The sequence below is a fragment of the Culex quinquefasciatus genome, chromosome 3 (genome assembly GCF_015732765.1).
Source record: "Culex quinquefasciatus strain JHB chromosome 3, VPISU_Cqui_1.0_pri_paternal, whole genome shotgun sequence".
Classification (NCBI taxonomy): Eukaryota; Metazoa; Arthropoda; class Insecta; order Diptera; family Culicidae; genus Culex; species Culex quinquefasciatus.
The window spans coordinates 88,583,488-88,588,950 of NC_051863.1; the positions used below are offsets into that span (position 1 = coordinate 88,583,488).

Here is a 5,463-nt window from a genome sequence, read left to right on the forward strand (position 1 = left end):
CCAGGCAACGAGATGCGAGAAATCATTTCAGCAGTGGATGCCCCAACCAGTCGGATCGCAAAGTGGCTTGTCGAGGAATTCAAGAGTATGCCGAAACCCTTCCCGAGCCGTTCGATCATCAGTTCGCAGGTGTTCACAAAGGAGCTCTTAGAGTCGGGACCGATAGCTGAGGATGAAATAATGGTTTCCTTCGACGTAACAGCACTGTTCCCAAGCATACCAGTAAAAACGCAATAGGAACTCTACGGGATTGGCTGCAATCACAATACGAGGGAGAACCATGGAGACAAAAACGATCCAGTATATAACATTCGTCAAATTATGCATGGAACAGAGCTACTTCCAGTTCAGGGATTGCATCTACCAACAGAGGATGGGAGCATCGATGGGTAACCCACTGTCACCGTTCATGAGCGATGTTTATATGGCAGCTTTGGAACACGAACTACAAACCAAAACCTACTACCAGAACGTTGGTGGAGATACGTAGATGACATCTTCTGCATCATCAAAGGGACTCACTAACAACGGTACTGGACACCATAAACAGTGCACGCAGGAGCATCAAATTCACTTACGAAATGGAAGTCGAAGGAAAGTTACCTTTCTTAGACATCCTGATCCTAAGAGAACCAGGTTGCCCATCTTCGTTTTCTTTCGAGATCTACAGGAAGCCAACAAACACCAGAAGAACAATCCCAGCCACGTCAAACCATTCATTCCAACATAAGATGGCAGCATATCATTATTTTATACATAGGATGACAACTTTACCCTCAGCGAAGCAGGAAAACAGAAAGAATTGGAGTACATATTTGAAACAGCGGAAATCAACGGTTACAGCAGAACAACTATCCAAGCAATCATCGATAAGAAGGAAAGAAAACTGCACAGAACTTCACTCACAACCCTTACGTCATCAGCAGAGCCACTGCGAAGAGCAGCAGTAGAATTCGACTACAGGATAACACGCCCATTACGACAAAAACTGGCTAAATTTGGCATCGATTTAGTGTTCAGCAGTAGAAACAGCCAGTTGGAATCCATCTTAGGTTCAACGAAAGACCCCATACCGACTTTAGGCAAACCCGGCATCTACGAGGTATCCTGCGGCCACTGTGATATGAGCTACATTGGACAAACTAAGAGATTGCTGCAAACCAGGTTGGATGAGCATATACACACATATGTCAAAATTGCCATGGAGGAAAAACGGAAAGGATTTGTCCCCCATTTCAAGTCAGCAGTAACCGAACACATCATCGAGGAAAAACATAACATCACAGCTAGCGACGCGGTCATCTTAAGACACATCACTAACCCATCGAAGCTGGCTGTCGCTGAAAGTTTGGAAATCTTCAAGGCAGGCAACAAACGTTTACTCAACAAGGATTCAGGTAACGGCTCAACGTGGCTGTTTAAGCTGTTACCTATACAGGCACAAAGAAGAACGAGGAGGTAGTACCTACAGTAACTACAAATATGGATACACCAGCGATGAACCTTCAGTCGAGAACAGAACACTGATGAAGTCTGCAAGTAGTAGACGAAATACGTATCTGTCAAGATATTAAAATATATAGCGGAATTAAAAGGAACAACTCGTCTCTTTGTATTCACAGAATTCATAGTTTTTGCTGATACGCGTCGAATGAAGTCAAGAAAATCGAAATCCATAATGAAACAGAGATTTTATAAATGATTTTAGAAATAGCAAAAATACGATTTTTTGTACATTTTTACCCAAAATGCTCAAACTTCAACAACATGTAACTTTTGAACCCCGGGGTTTAGAGAGTTGGTCCAGAAGACTTTTTTTCATGTCTCGGCGAGATCTTTCGAAAAAAGTTGGTCCCGTTCGTGTACATCCTTGGACCAAATTCGCCCATTCTCCTTTTATGAACTAACTACAGTCACTAAAATAGCAATGGAACCATCTGGAGATTTTTTTTTAAATTGTTATTATCTTTCTACCAGCTTCCGGGAATCTTCTTCAATTATACTGCCTACATTTTTTTTTGTTTTATTATAGAGACTTTACACCATTGTGCATTCATCTCTTCAAGGTGGATAGTGAAAGAGGAAAGATTACAGAGTTTAAAAACACTTGTCTGGCTATATATCAATAATTATTACCATGCCTTTTTTCTAACGATTTCTGTCTATGTTTCAAATATTTAGCGGAATATTTAGAGAGTAAATTATCAAGTTCTTCAAGTTTATCTTCGTCCTCTTCTTCGAGGGATTTAGAAGTTATCTCACAACACTTTTTCTTATAATATTTTGCTTTTATGACATCTTCATCTTCTTCATCTGTTTCTTCTGCTGCCATCTCTCTTCGTTTTGTTGTTAATTCGTCATCCGCGTCCAAATATGCCTGTAAGCGCTTCCGGTTTTGCGAGTGTGCTTAGAAAGCACGGTCTCGAATCCATCGTTGTCTTCTTCGTCAATTTCACTTGTTTCCATTGCATTTTGTTCTGGTTTACTGTTGTTGCTTTTATTGCTGCTACTGCTTGGCTCAGGTTCAATCGGTTTTTTACTGCTGTTTTGGTTCACCTTTTTACTCGAATCCGCACATTTTTTGTTCTTTGCTTTGAGTTTGCAAAGCGTTTTTTTGCCTATAATCGTCACTGCTGCAGCAGCATTGTTTACAGTTATTGATTTCGGCGTTGGCTGTTTCAGCACCATCCGCAGGGTCCGAACTCCATTTGGGATCCCTGGGAAGAAGTTAATCCAGCGGTCGTTGGTGATGGTCAAAATGTCGCCGTATTTACTCATCACTTTGACTACGTCATCATTGCTTATGCCTAGAGGTAGCATACGAACTTCCGTAGCGTTGTTGTCCAGGTAAATCGGGATTTTGCAACCCTGATATACCAGAGGTTTGTCGATGATGGACGAGGCCATTGCTGAGTCGGCGAACTGCAACACGGCTATTCTTCTTCTATTGCATAATTGCAATGCTCGCAAGTTTTCTTGGTTTACTTGAAGGTCTGCGAGAAATTGTGTGAATGTTAACACTCCAAAGGTTGCGGGTTCAGTGCCAGCAGTGGAGGCAATTAGTGGTGCAGAAGCGATTTTTGCGAGTTCCTGGATCATTTATAAATGAACTGCTTATACATATTATCTATTCTTTATTTGATTTATATGAATGTTCATATCATTCCTATTCATTATCCTTTTTTCTATCATTCCTCCTTACCATATATGATCAAATTTTATGAACTAACTACAGTCACTAAAATAGCAATGGAACCATCTGGAGATTTTTTTTTAAATTGTTATTATCTTTCTACCAGCTTCCGGGAATCTTCTTCAATTATACTGCCTACATTTAAATGTTTATATCCTTCCTTATCCTATTCCTTTCCTTTCAGTAATGGAACGATCTGGAACATTTGTCTTTTTAATTATAGCTCCGATCCGTCCAAGCGATTGTCCCTGGGCCTTTGTGTCATTATCGATTTTGACGATTTCCGCGGTTTTGGCCAGAAGATCCATCTTGTTTGTATATCTGCTGAAATTAAGGAAAGATTTATTACTTATGTTGAGCCATTTTCTTGAACAATTAACTTACCGAGTTGGTGGCGTAGAAAATACGTCATTCTCCTTCGACAAAAGAAAATGAAAGAACATGGCAACTTAACAAAATGGCGGCAATCACATTCGCCACGACCCTGACTGAAAAGTCTGTCAGACGTCCGTCGTTTGTCGTCCGTGCAATCGTACGACGTCGCACGACAATGTCGTGCGACTTTCGCACGAATGTCATACGTTTTTGCACCAAAATGTCGTATTTGTCGTGCGATCGATGATCGAAATTGTACGACATTGTCGTACGACATTCGACCGACGTCGCACGGTTTTGTTATTTAGAATGTCGTGCTATTGTCGTGCTGTCATTTCGGATTTTTAGGTTATGTTGCAGTTTTTATTGTTTTTTGACCATGTGAGAGGAGCGGCTTCCAGTAGGACGTATGTTGAATACACGGAGCAGTGAGGCCAACGACAAACGGATTTGTGCGGCGCAGCAGTCGTCGGTGGTGTGGTCGGGTTACACCCGATTTCGATGCTGCGGCGGCGAATGGAGAACGGCGAGCAGTCTCCAGTCTTCAAGACCCGGGTGAGCTCGTTCCATGATGACATATCAAGCGCGCGCGTGCGCGTGTGTGTGTGTGTGTGTGTGTGTGTGTGTGTGTGTGTGTGTGTAACAGCCACTTATCAGGAACTATAGATAATCTACTATTGCTGGAAATTCTACCCAACTTAGGGTACTTTGTTACTTTTTATTTTTGCAGTACAGATTGTTTTCATTATATTGATGCCTTTCAAAAAATCTCAAGTCTAATTCAAAAACCGTTATAATGTCCAGGTCTAAACATGTAAATTAGTTTATGTGTGTATGAGAGTGTGTATGAGTTTATTTGTTCTTTTTTCATGTTTAGCCCAATAAATATTTAAAGCCGCGTAAAATCTACAGAATCGGTCGATAAATCCAAATCATATTTTATTGAAAATAATCGTTATAGGGTCATTATTTGATAATTTAGTATACGCGTTCTTGATCATTTTGCTGTCGTTTCGTTAGTTTGTCAACTGTACCAGTAGATTGATACAATCCAAATAATGTCTTTAATTTTCACGGTGAAAAACTCATTTCTATAGAATCGTTTATCGAAAGGCACGCTGTCATTTAGGATAGACCATTAGCACGCGTTTTTGAATTTTTTGACTCGATTGTGAGTAGCGGAACCTCGCGGTTACTCCATAGACTAATAAAAGACTACACAGTGGACTCTGAACCATGACTCAACCTTTTTATGACCCCTCGGCACGACCGGTTCACTGTCAAAAATGACGGATCGAAATGTCATCAACTGGCAGCTCTGACTTTGACATGACATTTCGCGCAATGTTATTGTTTATGTTTTGTTTTGATTCAAACGGAACAAGTTCCGGATGAGGACGATGATTACTAGAGTGAACCATCGTCCGGGGGGAATCTCGAGGGTGGTCGAATTTCTAGCGATTCACATTCCGCGTGTCTGCTGAAAGATGGACGCGCCTCGCTAGAAGGTCATTCCGGGATTTTGCATCAAGCAGCTCCCGATCGATTTCGGACTTTCAGTCGTCATCCTCCCAGAAAACGATCACGTGAACACCGTCGGGTTTGCCAAGCGGGCCGCCTCCGGTTAATACCGCTGGGGCAAAACCGACTTCCTCCAACCCGGAATCTTCGCCCTGAGAGGCTAGAAAGTTCTTGGAGACGCTATCTAGACCTCGACGTACTGCATCTACTTTAAAAACCTCAACACGGCCAAGATCTTTGCCCCTAGCTTTTCCCTTAACTGCCAACTTGGCATTCCCAATCCCAGCGATAACGTCATCAAACGAAAATTTGTCCCCGAACCAGTTTTACCGACAAAGAGTACGACCTCCCCTGGCACCGATATGGGCGAGCTG

The 5,463-nt window shown here is 41.9% G+C and overlaps 1 long non-coding RNA gene across 1 annotated transcript; it reads right to left on the reverse strand.

The window, feature by feature from the left end:
- Nucleotides 1-3,003: 3,003 nt before the first annotated feature.
- LOC119770573 lies at nucleotides 3,004-3,671 on the reverse strand. The gene is made up of 2 exons (XR_005278897.1): nucleotides 3,578-3,671; nucleotides 3,004-3,514 (listed from the first exon to the last, which is right to left on the reverse strand). It is a non-coding gene; the product is annotated as an uncharacterized LOC119770573 (long non-coding RNA).
- Between the last annotated feature and the right edge of the window lie 1,792 nt (nucleotides 3,672-5,463).